The sequence below is a fragment of the Canis aureus genome, chromosome 25, assembly GCF_053574225.1.
Source record: "Canis aureus isolate CA01 chromosome 25, VMU_Caureus_v.1.0, whole genome shotgun sequence".
Classification (NCBI taxonomy): Eukaryota; Metazoa; Chordata; class Mammalia; order Carnivora; family Canidae; genus Canis; species Canis aureus.
In genome coordinates, this window is record NC_135635.1 from 46,816,477 (window position 1) to 46,836,975 (window position 20,499).

The 20,499-nt window shown below is 39.6% G+C and overlaps 1 protein-coding gene and 1 pseudogene across 6 annotated transcripts in view; one reads left to right on the forward strand and one right to left on the reverse strand.

Annotated features, from left to right (window-relative positions):
• Window positions 1-683: 683 nt before the first annotated feature.
• Window positions 684-20,499, forward strand: part of USP18 (ubiquitin specific peptidase 18) — a 75,620-nt gene continuing 55,804 nt past the window's right edge. For 4 of the 6 annotated variants that reach the window (XM_077871777.1, XM_077871780.1, XM_077871779.1 and 1 more), the window contains exon 1: window positions 685-846. The gene's annotated coding sequence lies outside the window, so the exon portion shown is untranslated. Of the gene's footprint in view, window positions 847-20,499 lie in introns of all 6 variants that reach the window. The other 2 variants (XM_077871782.1, XM_077871783.1) reach the window with 1 other exon arrangement.
• On the reverse strand, window positions 12,513-14,439 carry LOC144297695 (meiosis-specific nuclear structural protein 1-like; annotated as a pseudogene).

The window sequence follows — 20,499 nt, forward strand, 5'->3', positions numbered from 1 at the left end:
TCCCACACATTTCTCCTCCCTTCCCCTCTATTCCCTTTCACTATTATCTATATTCCCCAAATGAATGAGACCATATAATGTTTGTCCTTCTCCGATTGACTTACTTCACTCAGCATAATACCCTCCAGTTCCATCCACGTCGAAGCAAATGGTGGGTATTGGTCATTTCTAATGGCTGAGGAATATTCCCTTGTATACATAAACCACATCCTCTTTATCCATTCATCTTTCGATGGACACCGAGGCTCCTTCCACAGTTTGGCTGTTGTGGCCATTGCTGCTAGAAACATCGGGGTGCAGGTGTCCCGGCGCTTCACTGCATCTGCATCTCTGGGGTAAATCCCCAGCAGGGCAACCGCTGGGTCGCAGGGCAGGTCTATCTCTAGCTCTTCGAGGACCCTCAGCTTCCCAGAGTGGCTGCCCCAGGTCACGGTCCCACCAACAGCAGCACATCTTCCCAAGGGCACACGTGTGGCTCCCGGGGTCGCCTCAGCAGCCCCCCAGGACGGCGGTCGCCGGGTCCCCGAGCCCCCGGGGAGGGCGGGGCGTCCCGGGCGCGACCTGCCCCACACGCGGAGGCCGCCTGCGCAGCCCGCCCCTCGCTGAGTTTCGCTTTCGGTTCTGCGGGAAACGAAAGCTGCGCGGCCGCAGGGGGCGGGGCGGGGCGGGGCGGGCGGGGGCGCGGGCGCGGGCTCGAGCTGCGCCGGGAACGCAGGACCCCGTCCGGCCGTGCGCTCCCAGCGGCGTCTTGGCGAGCTCGCTGCAGGCAGGAGCAGAGAAGGCTTTTTCGAGGCTCCCTAGCATCGAACTTCGAAGCGGAGGTTTGGCTGTCTCGTGGAACTTGAGGCAAGTTGGGCGCTAAATTCTCATCCAGACAAGTCGTTAAAATTGTTCTGTAATTTGCCTTTTCCCTCTCAACAGTATACGATGGACCTCTTTTCATAGCAAAACATAGATACATCAACCTCATTTAGAAAAATTGGTACATGATACTTATTTAAACAATTCATAGACATTAGGTTGTTTCCAGTTTTTATTGGTATAGATGATGCAGCAGTGGATATCATTTTATGTACACATTCATGTGAATATACAAATATATTTGTGAAAAATTCCTAGAGGTGGAATTGCTCAGTCAGCGGGTGTATATATTGAGAAATTTGAAAGATTTTGTCAAAATGTGCAAATCAGAGTATTTTAATCTTGATCTTCCTCCAACCTCTTTGCCTTTTTTTTCCTGGAAGAGAACTAAATTTAGATCTATTGAAACATAAAACTTCATTCCATAACTCTTGAAAATATGGGTTTCAGAGTGTTGGAAAATTAAAGCAGTAGCTTTAACTGCATATTTTATAGCAGTGAGGTAGTTATACTTTGAAATTACTCCAGAAAAACAAAGCAGTTATTTTCTTAGTATTTTATTTAAAATTTTTAGAGGGGGGAAGGGGCATTGGAAGAGAGAGAGAAAATCTTAAGCGGGCTCCACCCTGAGTGCAGAGCCCAAGGGGGGGGGGGGGGCTCAATCTCAGGACCCTGCAATCCTGACCTGAGCCAAGATCAAGCCAAGATCACCTTAACCAACTGAGCCACCTGGGTGCCCCTTAAATAAGACAAATGTTTAAAAACATTTCTTTATAGTGTTATGTGGTGGCAGAGTGAGGTGGGGAGGAGGTTTAGATCTAGATACCTAGGCTATCTAATGTGTTCATAGGAACAAAATAAGTAGGAGGGAGTAGGAGAGCAGTTCCATCTTGATTTATGGAGCACTATCAAAGAACTTTAAAAAAAGTTTTTTTTTTCCTTTTTCACTATTAATAATGTGTTGTGCTTTTGGCACTTTTACACAATGATGGGCTTGCAAAGGGGAAATACTTAACATGTACACAGCCTCAAAGAAGATAAATCCTAATGCCTTCCACATGAGTTGATTCTTTTGGAGAGAGTAGTCTCAAGATTCATTCCGTCTTATTTGGGATTTCATCTGGTGTGCTCTAAGCGGTGTACACAGCACATCACCACTACTCAAGAAGCAAAACACATGATTAAGGATAAGGCCTAAATTTGTTGTTGCCATGATGATTTGGATTTGGAAGACTGTGATATGGTTTGTATCATGTCATAGGCATGTTAATTTTGTTCCTTTTAGGCCATTTAAAGACAGTCAGTTTTCCTGACTGGAGAGCCTAGTTGTGGTGAAGAGCCCAGCCCAGGTAGAGACCCAGACCACTCAGTTTTCCTGCATCACATTTTTTTGATGTTTCTTGGAAGACTGATTGATTCTGTGGCCACAGTGATGGTGGACTTAGACCTGCTTCTATCATTCACATCTCCTACTTATTTTAAGGATAAAAATTTGAGGGAGGTTGGGGGCCAAATTAGTTTAGTTCTTTGAAACCAAAAAGCATTTAAAAAATAATGGACTGTATTTAGAGCAATTTGAGGTTCACAGCAAAGTTGAACAAAGTTGGGAGGTACAGAGTTCCCACAGATCATTCCCTCCCTCTGCCACATCGAGACCATTATTAACACCTGGCACCAGAGTGATACATTTGCTGCAATTAATGAGCCTACGGTGACACCATCATTATCACCAAAAGTTCATACTTTACAACATGGTTCACTCTTGGTGTCATATGGGTTTTGACAAATGTATAATGACGAGTATCTACCATTATAGTATCATACAGAATAATTTCACTGCCCTAAAAATCCTATGTTGGAGCAAACTTTTTGAGTCAGGGCTTGAGTTTAAAAATTCAGTTTCCTTGAAATAAAACCATCTTTTTTTCTCTGGTTGATGCTTCTTGCCACCTTCTTAGTTCAACCGCATGTTCTCTGATCACTCTGCCTTTCTCCAACCTTCTTAGACCTCTAGGTTTCATTTTCCTTCCTTTTGTAGCCACACCTACCTGTTTCCCCTCTATGATCAGCTCTGACGATTGCCCTTTTGGAATCTGACCTGCCAGCTTACCCAAATGATACTCTTCACTGGGTTTTACTGCTATATTGGGCTGACATAAATAGTTTTGAGGGCTTAGTGGAGTATAGAACAATGTCTCTGGAAAACACAGGCTGGTCCTGTTCTACTCTGTTTCATCAGATTTCCCTCAGTGTGGTCTTAGAATCCTATTTCTTGCTCAAGGAATTGCCAGCTGCCATCATTTCTTTCTTAGTTTAAACCCTTCAGGATGAGCCTTATAAGACTATGAGACTATTTTTTATTTATTTAATTTATTAAGGGACTATTTATTTTTTAATATTTTTTATTTTTTTAAAAGATTTTATTTATTCACGAGACACACACACACAGACACAGAGGCAGAGACACAGGCAGAGGGGGAAGCAGGCTCCCTGTGGGGAGCCCAATGCGGAATTTGATCCCAGGACTTCGGGGCTACATCCTGAGCTGGAGGCAGATGCTCAACCATTGAGCCACCTAGGCGTCCCTTTAATTTTTTTTTTGTTTTGAGTAATCTCTGCACCCAACATGAGGCTTGAATTTACAACCCCAAGGTCAGGAGTCCCATGCTCTACTGACTGAGCCAGCCAGGTGAAGAGACTATTAAGACTGCTTATGACTGTTGAAAATAAATGCCAAGTAAAAGAGGTCATAATCTGGGTCATTTAACTTGATTTATTAATATATGCCAATTATATGTTTAGGTGTTTTCCAATTTCAGATTTTCACGTTTGCTTTACATTTTGTAAAAGAATTAAGAAAAAGAAATTCTAACAATTCTTCTCATTCTTAACTTGTTAATTTTTTGGAATTTGGAATAGGAACACTATTGCCAAAAAGTTCCTTTAAGAGATATTAAATCTGTCCCCTAAATGAATTATTGCTTATTTTAAAATTGCATATTAATTAATTACAAGAAGTTTGGAAATTAAGAGAAATAATTTTTTAAAAATGATTTGTAATCCCACCAGTGAGAATCACTTTTAATGACATTTTTGGCATATTTCATCCAGGCTTTCCTCTCTCTCTTAGTTCTATTTATGTTTAAAAAATTAAGTTAATACCATGTGATTTTTTTAATAATTTCTTTTTTATTCAGTGAAATATTAGTCATTTTCCCATCTTTCTTAGTCTAAAATGATTTTAATGTCACTATAGTATTTCATTTTATTAGTGTGTCATAATTTACTTAACTTTTATTGTTGAATTTTTTTTTTCTTTTGGCCAATGTAAGTAGTGCTTTAGCTCTTAGATTTGAAAGCATCCTTTTATTTTTTTTGTCAGTTGACAACAACAAAAAAAATCCCCCTTTGAAATATCATCTAATGTTAATTAAGGAGGAACAAAAAGATATTTAAAAGAACAGACAAAATGGTAATAGAGTGATTTCACTCTCCTAAATGCTGCTTTTCCTCATCAGTGTTTCATTTTATTTGTAAAACGCGTAAGGAAAATAGGCCATAAAAATGAATCTCTTAAATAGATCTTTATATGTATCTCTGATTATTTTTTATTTATTAAGTTTTTATTTTAATTTCAGTATAATTGACATAGTGTTTTATATTACTTTCAGGTGTACAATATAGTGATTCAGTAATTCCATACATTATCCACTGCTCATCACAAACAAGTGCACTCCTTAATCCCCATCACCTATTCCACCCATCAACTATTTTCTTAATCAGTATTAATTGGTACTCTTTCAGCTACAAGTAACAGGAAGCTTTTCCTTTCTTCCTTTTATTTTTTTAAGAGTTTATTTATATATGTTCATGAGAGACAGAGAAAGGCAGAGATATAGGCGGAGGGAGAAGCAGGCTCCCCGCAGGAAGTCTGATGTAGGTCTCAGTCCTGGGACTCTGGGATCACGTCCTGAGCCAAAAGCAGACGCTCAACCACTGAGCCACCCCGGTGCCCCAGAAAGCTTTTTCAAAGTAATTTTATTTTATTTTTAAAGTTTTTGTTTATTTATTCATGAGAGACAGAGGCAGAACATAGGCCAAGAGAGAAGCACACTCCAGGGAGCCCGATGTGGAACTCTATCCCAAGACTACAGGATTATTCTCTGGGCTGAAGGCAACCACTGAGCTGCCCAGGCTTCCCGCAAAGCAATTTTAAAAACAGCTGAGGAGGGGCACCTGGTGGCTGAGTCAGTTAAGTGTTTGCCTTCAGCTCAAATCATGACCCTGGGGTCCTGAGATCGAGTCCTGGGTCAGGCTCCTTGCTCAGTGGGGAGTCTGCTGCTTCTTCTCCCTTTGGCCCTCCCCCTGCTTGTGTTGAAGTGTTCTTTCTCTCAAATGAATGAATTAATGAATGAATTAATGAATGAATAAAATGTTAACAAAACAAAAACCAAATCAGCAGAGGAGAGCCTGAGTGGAGAAATTTGGTGGGGGGGCAGCTTGAGGGCTTCTCTTGGCCTCAGAATTCTGTCTCAGATTCTTTCCCATCTCTTGGTTCTGTTTCCTGTTAGTGGCTCTTCTTTGGCTGGTGGATTTTCTTTCTTTTGTAGGAAGGATGATCTGATTTATGTTTTCCCAGCTCAGAATGCCATCTGACAAGTCTAAGGGTTGATGATGATCAGCTCTGATTAGATCACATGACCATTGCTAAAACAGCCACTCAGGACACCATGAGGGCAGACCTGGATCATATTTGAGCCAGAGAGTGGGTGTGAGCAGTTGGGATGAGCTCTACCTAATCATCAAAGTATGAAAATGGAGATATTTTTTATTTTTATTTTTATTTTTTTATATGATAAATGTATTTTTTATTGGTGTTCAGTTTGCCCACATACAGAATAACACCCAGTGCTCATCCCCTCAAGTGCCCACCTCAGTGCCCATCACCCATTCACCCCCACCTCCCACCCTCCTCCCCTTCCACCACCCCTAGTTCGTTTCCCAGAGTTAGGAGTCTTTATGTTCTGTCTCCCTTTTGGATATTTCCCACACATTTCTTCTCCCTTCCCTTATATTCCTTTTCACTATTATTTATATTCCCCAAATGAATGAGAACATATAATGTTTGTCCTTCTCCGATTGACTTACTTCACTCAGCATAATACCCTCCAGTTCCATCCACGTTGAAGCAAATGGTGGGTATTTGTCGTTTCTAATGGCTGAGGAATATTCCATTGTATACATAAACCACATCTTCTTTATCCATTCATCTTTTTTTTTTTTAAAAGAAAAGGTGATTTTGCTACCTAAAGGCGGGGCAGTGGGCTGGCAGAAATGACAGGTGTTGACTGATCATTGTTGAGGTTGTAATACATGTTGCCAAATTTGTGTCAAGGCTGGCTGTAGCAGCTTTTACTCCCAATGGCAGAGTGTGGAATACTTGTAAAATGGGTAAGTATGGAAAGTTGGTTGGTACCGCTAGACCTGCATCCAAAAGCTTTGTATCTTCCATATCTTTACAAATAAGCAACATGAGGTTTTCACTAATGACTTCCTTAAATGCAAATAAAACAACCAGGAAATCATGCACTTTTAGAGAAACTAACACAGAACAATTTTCATGTAACTAATTAAAAGGTTGTCATCTGGCATTGAATCCTGTATGTCACTGGTCAACCCTTGACATCCTAAGCTTCTTTAGTACTTGCTGTCTAGAACATTTTCTAAAGCTTTAAGGCATATGTACATAGCCAGAAATCTTGTCGAACTGCAGATTCAATTCCATAGGCCTGAGTGGGGACTAACAAATGCTTTTTAATAGACTGCCAGAAAATGCTGATGTTGCTGGTCCGGAGACCTGCTTTTCTTTTCTCTTTAAAAAAATTTTAATTTAAATTCAATTTAGGGGAATCCCTGGGTGGCTTGGCAGTTTGGTGTCTGCCTTCGGCCCAGGGCGTGATCCTGGAGTCCCACATTGGGCTCCCTGCATGGAGCCTGCTTCTCCCTTTGCCTGTGTTTCTGTCTCTCTCTCTCTCTCTCTCTCTCTCTGTCTCTCATGAATAAATAGATAAATAAAAAATCTTTAAAAAATGAATTCAATTTAGTTAACAAATACTATATAATTAGTTTCAGTGGTAGAGGTTAGTGATTCATCAGTTGCTTATAACATCCAATGTTCATTACATTAAGTGCCCTCCTAATGCCTATGACCCAATTACCCCATCCTCCCCCACCTCCCCTCCAGCAGCCCTCAGTTTGTTTCCTATAGTTAAGAGTCTCTCATGTTTTTTTTCCCTTTCTGTTTTTATCTTATTTTTCCTTCCCTTCCCCAATGTTCATTTGTTCTATTTCTTAAATTCCACATATGAGTGAAATCAGATGGTATTTGTCTTTCTCTGACTGACTTATTTTGCTTAGCATAATACCCTCTAGTTCTATCCATGTTGATGTAAATGGTAAGTATTCATTTTTAGTGGCTGAGTAATATTCCATTATATATCTATATATCTATTTCTATTTCTATTTCTATATCATCTATCTCACTTCTTCTTTTTCCAGTCATCTGTTGATGGATATTTCAGCTCTTCCCATAGTTTGGCCATTGTAGACATTGTTGCTATAAACATTGTGGTGCATATGCACCTTCAAATCAATGTTTGTATCCTTTGGATAAATACCCAGTAGTACAATTGCTGGGTCAGAGGGTAGCTCTATTTTTAACTTTTTGAGGAACCTCCACACTGTTTTTCCAGAGTGGCTGCACCAGTTTGCATTCTCACCAACAGTGTAAGACGGTTCCCCTTCACATCCTTACCAACATCTGTTGTTTCCAGAGTTGTTCACTTTAGCTGTTCTGAGAGGCCTGAGGGGTATCTCACTGTGGTTTTGATATGTATTTCTCTGATGGGAAGTGATACGGAGCATTTTTCATGTGTCTGTTGGCCATGTGTAGGTCTGCTCTGGAGAAATATCTGTCCAGGTCTTCTGCCCATTTCTTGACTGTAATTTTTGTTTTTTGGGTGTTGAGTTTGATAAGTTCTTTATAGATTTTGGATACTAGCCCTTTGTCTGATTTGTCACTTGCAAATATCTTCTCCCATTCTGTAGGTTGCCTTTTAGTTTTTTCACCTGTTTCCTTTGTTGTGCTGAAGCTTTTTATCTTGACGAAGTCCCAATAGTTCATTTTTCCTTTTGTTTTTCTTGCCTTTAGACACATCTTCCAAAAAGTTGCTGCAGCTGAGGTCAAAAAGGTTGTTTCCTGTGTTCTCCTGTACGATTTTGATGGATTTCTATTTTACATTTAGATCTTTCATCCATTTTAAGTTTATTTTTGTGTATGGTGTAAGAAAGTGGTCCAGTTTCATTCTTCTGCATGTTGCCGTCCACTTTTCCCAACACCATTAGTTGAAGAGACTTTTTTTCCATTGGACATTCTTTCCTTCTCTGTTGAATATTACTTGACTATAGAGTTGAGGGTCCATTTCTGGGTTCTCTATTCTGTTTCATTGATCTATGTGTATGTGTTTGTGCCAGTACCACACTGTCTTGATGACCACAGCCTTGTAAAGTAGCTATATTATGATATGATATGATGTGATATGAGAACATTGTGATACCCAGGTTTGGTATTCTTTCTCACCATCGCTCTGGCTATTTGGAATCTTTTCTGGTTCTAAACAAATCTTAAGATTATTTGTGAAGGAAGCTCATGGTATTTTTTTTAAAGATTTATTTATTTATTTATTTATTTATTTATTTATTTATTTATGATAGACATAGAGAGAGAGAGAGAGGCAGAGACACAGGAGGAGGGAGAAGCAGGCTCCATGCTGGGAGCCCGATGCAGGACTCGATCCTGGGACTCCAGGATCGCGCCCTGGGCCAAAGGCAGGCGCTAAACCGCTGAAGCTCATGGTATTTTGATAGGGATTGCATTGAATGTGTAAATTGCTCTGGGTAGCATAGACATTTTCACAATATTTATTCTTCCAATCCGTGAACATAAAGTGTTTTCCATTTCTTTGTATCTTCAATTTATTTCATAAGCTTTTTGTAGTTTTTAGAGTATAGATCCTTTACCTCTTTGGTTAGGTTTATTCCTGGGTGTCTTACAGATTTTGGCACAATTGAAAATGGGATCGATTCCTTAATTTCTCTTTCTTTAGCCTCATTGTTAGTGTACAGAAATGCAATTGATTTCTGTGCTTTGATTTTATATCCTGCCACATTGCTGAATTGCTGTAAGAGTTCTAGCAATTTTAGGGTGGAGTCTTTTGGGTTCTCCATACACAGCATCTTGTCACCTCTGAAGAGTCAGAGTTTAACTTCTTCTTTGCCATTTGGACATACCGTTTATTGCTTTTTGTTGTCTGACGCTGAGGAAGGACTTCTAGTACTATGTTGAACAACAGTGGTGAGAGTGCATATCCCTGTTGTGTTCCTGACCTTAGGGAAAAAGGTCTCAGTTTTTCCCTATTGAGAATGATACTCGCTGTGGGCTTTTCATATGGCTTTTAAGGTATTGAGGTATGTTCTCTCTATCCCTACACTTTGAAGAGTTTTTAATCAGGAATGGATGCTATATTTGTCAAATGCTTTTTCTGCATCGAGAGGATTATATGGTTCTTGTCTTCTATTAATGTGATCTATCATATTGATTGATTTGTGAATTTTGAACCACTTTTGCAATCCAGAAATAAATCCCACTTGGTCTTGGTGAATAATCCTTTTAATGTACTGTTGGATCCTATTGGCTAATATCTTGGTGAGTATATATATATATTTTTTTAATAATAAATTTATTTTTTTATTGGTGTTCAGTTTGTCAACATACAGAATAACACCCAGTGCTCATTCCGTCAAGTGCCCCCCTCAGTGCCCGTCACCCATTCACCCCCACCCCCCACCTCCTCCCCATCCACCACCCCTAGTTTGTTTCCCAGAGTTAGGAGTCTTTATGTTCTGTCTTCCTTTCTGATATTTCCTACCCATTTCTTCTCCCTTCCCTTCTATTCCCTTTCACTATTATTTATATTCCCCAAATGAATGAGACCATATAATGTTTGTCTTTCTCCGATTGACTTATTTCACTCAGCATAATACCCCCCAGTTCCATCCACGTTGAAGCAAATGGTGGGTATTTGTCATTTCTAATGGCTGAGTAGTATTCCATTGTATACATAAACCACATCTTCTTTATCCATTTTTCTTTCGATGGACACCGAGGCTCCTTCCAGTTTGGTTATTGTGGACATTGCTGCTATGAACATTGGGGTGCAGGTGTCCTGGCGTTTCATTACATCTGTATCTTTGGGGTAAATCCCCAACAGTGCAATTGCTGGGTCGTAGAGCAGGTCTATTTTTAACATTTTGAGGAACCTCCACACAGTTTTCCAGAGTGGCTGCACCATTTCACATTCCCACCAACAGTGTAAGAGGGTTCCCTTTTCTCCGCATCCTCTTCTTGGTGAGTATTTTGACATCCATGTTAATCAGGGACATTGGTATCTAATTTTCCTTTTTGATAGGGTCTTTTAAAAAATTTATTTATTCATGAGAGACATAGAGAGAGAGGCAGAGACACAGGCAGAGGGAGAAGCAGACTCCTTGCAGGGAGCCCGAAATGGGACTTGATCCTGGGTCCCCAGGATCCCACCCTGGGCCAAAGGTGGCGACACTAAACCGCTGAGTCACCAAGGCTGCCTTTGATAGGGTCTATTTATTTATTTATTTATTTATTATTTTTAAGTTGGCTTTGCTTTTATTTTATTTTTTTTTATAAATGTATTTTTTATTGGTGTTCAATTTGCCAACATATAGAATAACACCCAGTGCTCATCCCGTCAGGCGCCCACCTCAGTGTCTGTCACCCAGTCACCCCCACCCCCGCCAACCTCCCCTTCGACCACCCCTAGTTCGTTTTGATAGGGTCTTTTAAAAAATTATTTCAAATATGTTTGTTGGAATTCGAGTACACATTTCAACAGAGCTTATAATTTGATAGCATATTTATACACACACCTTTATCAATTTCCTATTGTTCTGTGGTCTACTCTTAATACTAAAACAATATTGATCTGTTATAGACGCAGATACATATTGAAGCTGCCAAGATGGTGTCTTTCACTGAAGAGGAATTTATCAAGACACTTGAATGGGGAAATTCATAAATGATCTACTTTATAATTAAAGTATACAGACTAAGGTCTGGGCAGCCCAGGTGGCTCAGCGATGTAGCGCCGCCTTTAGCCCAGGGCATGATCCTGGAGACCTGGGATCGAGTCCCATGTCGGGCTCCTTGCATGGAGCCTGCTTCTGCCTCTGCCTGTGTCTCTGCCTCTCTCTCTCTCTCATGAATAAATAAATAAAATCTTAAAAAAAAGTATACAGACTAAGGTCTGTATAACTATGTGACCCATATACATTTTATTTAAAGTTATAATGATTTATTTTTACTCTTTATAAGTAAGGAAGATAGTTGGTGAAAAGCAAATGAAATCAAAGCAACTCTGGAGAAATCCCTGTTTAGATTTAGGGGATACAGAATTGACATGTAATTATTAAAGGAAATATTTTGTAAAATAATAAGAATTTACTTTTGGTTCTTTCTTGTGACCCACCTGCCCTTTATGTTCTAGATATTCAGCTTTAGTTCATAAATGATAGTTTGTGTGATAGAAATTCTGTTAAGTTCTTATTGACAATAAAGCCCTTTGAAATTCCTCAGTCTTAACATTCTCTTTCTTTATAGTATAAAGAAAAAGATACTTTGGCCAAATATGGGAAGTAAGGTTCCTTTTTTTTTTTTTTTTAGCATGTTGAGTTTCTTTTCTTTTTTTTTTTTTTGTATATTTTTTTATTGGAGTTTGATTTGCCAACATATAGCATAACACCCAGTGCTCATCCCACCAAGTGTCCCCCCCCAGTGCCCATCACCCAGTCACCCCCACCCCCCGCCCACCTCCCTTTCTACCACCCCTAGTTCATTTCCCAGAGTTAGGTGTCTCTCATGTTCTGTTACCCTCTCTGATATTTCCCACTCATTTTCTCTCCTTTCCCCTTTATTCCAGGAGTAAGGTTCCTAAAACACAAATACTTATGGAGCTATAGTCTGAATGAAGATGCAGGAGAAGCTCTAAGCAGCACAAGTTGTATGGAGAAATTAGTTTCCTGGGTTTGGCCCATAATGTATTTTTATATATGGAGGTTGTGATGTGGTATGGAACTCAGATCTTCAAATTATCAGTACAAGAGTTTGACTAAAATCAATTTTGCAGCTAAAAATATTCTGTAATTTTTAAAATCAGAAAGCAAATATTTTCTTATAATTGTTTACAAATCATGAATTACAGAGATGCTTTTAGAAAATCCAAATAGATTACATTTCAGTGATAGTGAATCCATAAAACGAAAGTTATAGTGACATCTAGCGGTAAAAACAATCCATGTTTTACCAATTTTTTGTGTGTTTTTTTATTGGAGTTCGATTTGCCAACATATAGCATAACACCCAGTGCTCATCCCGTCAAGTGCCCCGCTCAGTGCAGGGAACCTGACGTGGGACTCGATCCCGGGTCTCCAGGATCATGCCCTGGGCCAAAGGCGGGGCTAAATTGCTGAGCTACCCAGGCTGCCACCAAATCTTGATGGTATCACTTGTCTTCACAAATTCCATTCCTTTTTCTAAATTCTTCACCAAGCATATTGATATCATTCTCTTTTTTTTTATTTATTTTATTTATTTTTTTTTCATTCTCTTTTTTAAATACCCCTGAAGGGAGATATCCTAGTAATTTTGTAGCATGTTCTCTAAGAAGTTTTAGTCTTCTTTAATAATTCCATTAATGCATCCTTGTCTTCTTTGCTACAACTGCAATTCTTCCAGTTCATGTTGTTTGTAAGGGACTGGTTGTGACGTTCTTCAGTGAGTTTTTTCACAGACCTCCTATGTTCTAGTTGCTTCATTCTTTATTTCTGAGCATTCATCAGTTCTATCTGATCATCCTCAGCAAGCTTAGCAAGCATAGCCTTTCAAAAAGTTTACTCTTCCTTTTTGGCAGCCTGGAGAACTAGTTCCTTCATGGCCATTTATTCTATAAAATTTTGCTTCAACTTCTTTTGCTTTCTCAATTTCTCTTCTGCTTTCTCTTTTAGTTTCATCTTATGTATTTCAGCTTGTTCTTTCTGGTATAATTCTTGTCTCACTTGTTCCAAATCTTCACGTTGCCACAGCATGTCTTCCAGTTTCTGAGTCAGCATATTCTGAAGCTGTAGCCTTTTTCCCTCGTTTTCTTGAACTTTTGCCATCCAATCTTCTTTCTTTCTTTTTTTAATTTATTTTTATTTATTTTTATTTTTTTAATTCTTGTTTATTTATGATAGTCATACACAGAGAGAGGCAGAGACACAGGCAGAGGGAGAAGCAGGCTCCATGCACCGGGAGCCCGACGTGGGATTTGATCCCGGGTCTCCAGGACCGCGCCCTGGGCCAAAGGCAGGCGCTAAACCGCGGCGCCATCCAGGGATCCCTCTTTTTTTTTTATTTTTTTATTTTTTTTAGATTTTATTTATTAATTCATGAGAGACAGACATAGGGAGAGAGAGGCAGAGACACAGGCAGAGGGAGAAGCGGGCCCCATGCAGGGAGCCCAATATGGGACTTGATCCCAGGTCTCCAGGATCAGGCCGTGGGCTGAAAGCAGCGCTAAACTGCTGAGCCACCCGGGCTGAGCCACCCGGGCTGCCCATCCGATCTTCTTCACTTTGTTGCTGCATGTTGGCAAATTCTATGATTTTTCTGTTTTTTTCTTCCATCTCATCACACTTCTTCCTTCTTCTTTCTGAAACTCTTCTATGTACCTTTGAGTTACATTCATTTTGTCTAACTTTTGTTGTCTTTCCAATTGATCTTCTTCATAGATTTTCCAAACAATTTCATCAATCATGAGTGTCTCTTTCAGGAACTGCTCATACACTTCCTGCTTTCTCTTTTCTTGTTCTTCAAGTTGTTTCTCTAAGGCCAGATAATACCGTGTTTTTACTTTATTTCTTTTGTCCTCTGCATCAGTCTCTTCCTTTATTGTTCTCTTATGTTATTCCATCATGGTTTTGGCTATTTCAGCACACTGTTTCATTTGCTCATATTTAATGGTATCCTTCTCTGCAATCTGAGCTGCCCTTTCTTTATTCATGTAAGCTGCTTTTAATTTTTTCTTCAATTCTCTGAGCTTAATACTGTTTTCTCTTACTTGTCGCCTCATCTTTTTATCTGTTAGACTATCATGTTTTAGTTTTGCCAATTTCATAGCCAATTTTTCTTCTTGTTCAAGCTGGAGTTCCTCAGTCTTTTGTTTTCTTCTGCCTTTTGAATGGCCTCTTCCATATCCAACTCAAATTGTTCATTCTGTAATAATCTGAGGAATCTTTGTGCTCCACGCAGTCATCATTTTCATTCTGCATCACCTGGCCCCTGACATTATTCTATATCTTTCTTAGTGATTACAATTGTTTGCAGTGATTTATATCTACTGATTTCTGATGCCTTTCACTGAAGCTCAAAGTTTACCTTCTAGAAGCCATCCTGGCAGAGGAAAATTCCCCTCTCGGGCTCTAGTGGCCACCATCTCCCACTGCAAAAGCTGTGGTGGACCTCCTTTTTGGTAGGGTCTTTGTTTGGTTTTGAGGCCAGAGTAACACTGGCCTCAAAGAACAAGTTTGGAAGTTTTCTTTCCATTTCTATATTTTGAAATAGCCTCCATAGAATAGGTATTAGTTGTTCTTTAAATGTTTGGTGGAATTCCTTTGGGAAGCTATCTGGCCCTGGACTCTTGTTTCTTGGGAGGTTTTTGATGACTGCTTCAATTTCCTTGATGGTTATTGGTCTGTTCAGGTTGTCTATTTCTTCCTGTTTCAGTTTTGGTAATTTGTAGGTTTCCAAGAATGCATCCATTTCTTCCCATTCCTGCCTAATTTGTTGGCATATAGTTACTCATAATACGTTTAAAAAATTTTTGTATTTCCTTGGTGTTGGTTGTGATCTCTCCTCTTTCATTCGTGATTTTATTAATTTGAGTCTTTTTTTCTCTTTAATAAGTCTGGGTAGGGGTTTATCTATCTAATTAATTCTTTCAGTGAACCAGCTCCTACTTTCATTGATCTGTTCTACTGTTCTTCTGGTCTTTATTTCATTGAGTTCTGCTCAATCTTTATTATCTCTCTTCTTCTGCTTGGTTGAGGCTTTATTTGCTGCGCCACCCAGGGATCCCCCAATAATGTATTATTATTTATGTGTTTCTTTACTTTGGTTATTAATTGGCTGATATGATTGGCTGCTCCCATATTAGGAGCGTAAATCTTTATAATTGTTAGGTGTTCTTGTTGGATAGACCCTGTAAGTATGATATAGTATCCTTCTTCATCTATTACTACAGTCTTTGATTTAAAAACTAATTTAGGGATCCCTGGATAGCTCGGTGGTTTAGCACCTGCCTTCGGCTCAGGGTGTGATCCTGAAGTCCCAGGATCAAGTCCCACATCGAGCTCCCTGCATGGAGCCCGCTTCTCCCAATGCCTGTGTCTCTGCCTCTCTCTCTCTCTCTCTCTCTCTCTCTCTCTGTGTCTCTCATGAATAAATAAATAAAATCTTTAAAAAAATAAAATAAAATAAAAACTAATTTATCTGATGTGAGGATTACTACCTCAGCTTTCTTTTGAGGTCCATTTGCATGGTAAATGGTTCTCCACTCCCTCATTTTCAGTCTGAAGGTGTCTTGAGGTCTAAAATGAGTTTTTTGAGATACCATAAAGATGAGTCTTGCTTTTTCATCCAATCTGATATCCTGTGTCTTTTGACCGGAGCATTTGGCCCATTCAAATTTATTGTAACTATTGAAAGATAGGAATTTAGAGCCATTGTATTACCTGTACAGTCCCTGTTTCTGCAGACTGTCTCTGTTTCTTTGGGCTCCCTCTTCACTTACAGGATCCCCCTTCATATTTCTTACAGAGCTGGGTTGGTAGTCACATACTCTTTCGGTTTCTGTCTGTCCTGAAAGCTCTTTTCTCTCCTTCCACTAGGAATGACAAACTTGCTGGTTAAAGTATTCTTTGCTCCATATTTTTCTCATTTAGTGCCCTGAATATATCATGCCAGCCCTTTCTGTCCTGACAGGTCTGTGAGGATAGGTCTTCTGTCAATCTAATATTTTTCCTCGTATATTAAGAGTCTCTTGTCTTGAGTTGCTTTCAGGATTTTCTCTTTATCTGAAATTTGCAAGCTTCACTATTATGTCTGGGTGTTGATCAATTTTTGTTGGTTTTGGGAGATGTCCTCTCTAGCTCTTGGAAGTGAATGCCTGTTTCCTTCTCCAGATTGGGGAAGTTCTCATCTGTGATTTGCTCAAATATACCTTCTGGTCCTCTTTCTCTCTGCAGCCTCAGGAATTCCAATAATATGGAATTATTATTGTTTTTCTAACTAACACATTTCTTGGAGCCTCTCTTCATGGACTCTTAGTTATTTTTTTCAGTTTCCTTCCTTTTCATCAACTTGTCCTCTAAGTCACTTATTCTCTCTTCTGCTTCATTTACCCTAGCTGTTAGAGCATCTAGCTTAGATTGCATTTCATAGGTTTTTAAAAATATTTCAGCCTGATTAGATCTCATTTCTGCACTAAGACATTCTCTAGAGTCTTATATGATTATTTTCAAGCCCAACTGGTAACTTTATAATTGTAATCCTGATTCCATATCCAACATTTTACTTGGTTTCATATCCATTAGATTTGTGGAAGAGAGTATTACCTCTGGTTTTTTCTTAAAATTGTGGTGAATTCTACCTTCTAGTCATTTTCTCCAGTGCAGAATGATGTACAAGTGAGCAGAGTCAAAAATATCAACCATCACCCAAGCAAAATGCACACTAGACAGTTCTGAAGATGGTAAGGACCAGAAAATAAAATAAAAAAATACAAGTAAAAAGAAAAACAAATAAAAATGGGGGAAATAGTGGGGGAGAGAATATAATGTCACAGAGTGGACCAAAACAGTGATCCCCTTGATTGAGTGTATTTTGGTCCATTTGTTAGAAGGTACTAAATTCCAAAATTATAAAAAAAACCAAAACTTATATAGAAAGACAACACCACAAAAAAGAAAAGAAAGAGAAAAATGCAGGGAAGTGTGGAGAGAGAGAATATAATCTCACAGAGTGGACCAAAATGATCCAATTGGTTCTGAGTGTATTTTTAGTCTGTTTGTTAGAAAGTACTAAATTCCAAAATTATATTAAAAAAGCAATATATACATATATATATATATAAAATTAAAATTGAATATGGTGAAAAGTTAGCCAGAAATGAATCTATGGGGGATCCCTGGGTGGCGCAGCGGTTTGGCGCCTGCCTTTGGCCCAGGGCGCGATCCTGGAGACCCGGGATCGAGTCCCACGTCGGGCTCCTGGTACGTGGAGCCTGCTTCTCCCTCTGCTTGTGTCTCTGCCTCATTCTCTCTCTCTCTCTGTGACTATCACAAATAAATAAAAATTAAAAAAAAAAGAAATGAATCTATGTATAACATGTAATTGTGAAATATCAAAGTTAAAAAAGAAGAAAACTTAAAACTGAAGAATTGATAATACACTAAACTGAGATGAGAGAAAAGAAAAAAATATTGGAAAATTTTAACCTGAAATATAAACACATCATAAGAGAGAAACCTTGATTTCTACATACTATTTTCCCTCAGTCCTGGAGTTTTCCAGCGAGGCTTTGTCAGTAAACTTGTTGTTTGCCTGTTCTTCCAGCTGGTCTTCTGGGGGAGGGGCTTACTGGGCTGATTCTCAGGTGTCTGTGCCTGGGTGGAGATGCCCCTGCCCCTTGCTAAGTGGCTGGGCTCAGTGTATGCAGTTTGCCATGTGAGGTCTTTGTTCCTGGAGTCTTTTGGACCTCTTTTTTTTTAAATAATAAATTTATTTTTTATTGGTGTTCAATTTGCCAACATACAGAATAACACCCAGTGCTCATCCCGTCAAGTGCCCCCCTCAGTGCCCGTCACCCAGTCACCCCCACCCCCCACCCTCCTCCCCTTCCACCACCCCTAGTTCGTTTCTTTTGGGCCTCTTTTGAAAGTGAAAGGAAAAAGAAAAAAAATGCCATGTGCCAAACTATAGACTCCTATCGTGTCCACCCACTCAGATCCTGGGGGAGGGGGCAGGCGGGGGACACTGATTTGTGCAATTTGCAGAGCCCTAGTGGGGCTTTTGCCTGCTTGTATGCACACCTTTCCCACCCCTCCCAGCGAAAGTGGAGGATCACCCTGCTTCTGTCCATTGCAGGGCTCTTGGATGGAAAGTGTTTACCCCGACAGTGTGTGCCGGCTCTGCCTCTCCCAGAGAAAGGTGCTGTGTTCCAGTCCTTTGTAGGGATCCAGCACAGAGAGTGGTCACCTGATCCCTTGGCAGTTAGTGGTTTATGGCACAAGAAGCTGAGCCTTCTCCCAGACTTACTGACCTAAACCCATTTCCTGCTCCAGTGCTTGGGAACTCTGCTGGCTCAGGCACCCCTGTTCTTTCTGTGGCTCCAGGGATATTGAGACCCACCCTGTCCAACCTGCAATTCTGCCCCACTTCACCACTGAGCACCTTTCAGGCAGGGAGATAACTCACAGGAGCAGATTTCTACAGGTCCTGATTTTGAGCTCCAGGGCTGCATCATTTTTCTGTGGCGGCTTACAATGGCTCCCTCCCCCACCGTTTGTCTTCTGATATATCCCCTCCATTTCTCTTCTCCTCAGTCCTACCTTGCAAAAAGTGGGCACTTTTATATTTGTAAAGTTTCAGCCATTCTTTTCTTATATCTCAGGTTGAATTCATGTGTTCATGATGGCTTGATAGTTATCTAGCTAAATTGAGGGGACTAGCTGAAATGAGGACCCCTACAATTCCACCATCTTGGCTCCTCTCTATTATATGTTGTTTAATGTGTGCTCACTTTTATTTACTTGGTATACTGCTTGGCAGTCTTTCTTCACCTCATTTCCACCTGGATATTCTTTACATATTCCACTAGGGGACAGTGCCTACATACCCAAACTTAGTTTGGCTTAATTTTTTCCACTAGAACACACTACATTAAGAGCTTTGTGAACAGCACATCTGCCTTTCAGGACTCCTCATCATAATCAACTAAAACTCAGTGTTGTTGGGGAAAGTACACAAAGTGACTTGTCATAAGTTCAGATTTGTCATCAGTTGTGTTAATTCTGCCTTAACTGCTTGAGCTGTGGTATAAATTCTGTGCAGAGGGAATGATTCTTTCAGGCCTGTGTTAGACCATGTCTTCCTCAGACCATTAGCCTTGACTCCAAGTTCCAATTAATTACTTAATTAATAATAAAACCTTTAGGAAGCCTCCTCACCCCCAAACAAGACTGTTGCTAGCAATAACATGCTCTCCACTGGTCTCATCTGTCTTCCTCCCCATCACAGGTCAGTCACATCTGATCCTTGCAGTTTTCATTATTTATCTAAAAAACTTTATCATACACATATACATTGATTCCTAAACAACATAGTTTGAATATATTTTGAGTTTGAATATATTTTGACTCCTTGAATTTGAATATATTTTGACTTATTATGTTTCTAAGAGTCACCATATTATGACATGTACTGTAGTTCATTCATATGCAACTGATGAATATTATTTCATTGTATAACTTTATTACAGCATTGAATTGAAAGCTTGGATTTTTCCCCCCATGTTTTTAAAAAATATTTATTTATTCATGAGGAAGAGAGAGAGAGAGGCAGAGACATAGGCAGAGGGAGAAGTGGGCTCCATGCAGGGAGCCTGACGTGGGACTCGATCCCAGGTCTCTAGGATCAGGCCCTGGGCTGAAGGCAGTGCTAAACCGCTGAGCCACCAGGGCTGCCCTCCCCCATGTTTTTGCTATTATAAACAGTACTGCTAAGAACTTTCTTTTATATGTCTGCAGGGACATGTAAGAATTTATTTTTTTTATTTTTATTTTTTATTTATTTTTTTCATGTAAGAATTTCTTTTGGAATTTTTTGGTTGAAGTTAAGTGAATGTTTAACCTTAGAAGATGATACCAAATTGTTTTCCCACGTGATTGTACCATTTTGCATGCCTTCCCTGATAGTATATAAACGATCCTATTTATTCACATCCTCTCCAACACTTGGTTCAGTCAGAATTCTTCATTGTTGCCAATTGAATAGTATAAAATGGTATCTCATTGTGGTCGTGATTTGCGTTTCCCTGACTACTAGTGGCCAGTTACTTTTTATAAAAATTAAAATTTTGGAATTTTTACATTTTATTCTAATCCTGGTTTGGATTTACTTATGCAAATCTGCTTATATGATCCTTTGTACACTTTTCCCCATATTCTCTTCTCCAACCACTGATCTTTGTATATCACCTGCTTTGCCTCAGGATGCCCCTTATTTCAAACTATACCCTTTCTTCTTTAATAAACCTAATTCAAGACTCACTTTTTTCCAGAAAGCCTGTCCTTGTAAACATCGGTGAACTTAGGTTATTTCATTTAACCCTTGGGTTCTGATGGGTTGCTCACACCCCACTGGTTGGTGTATAAACTGGTACAAGGTATTTA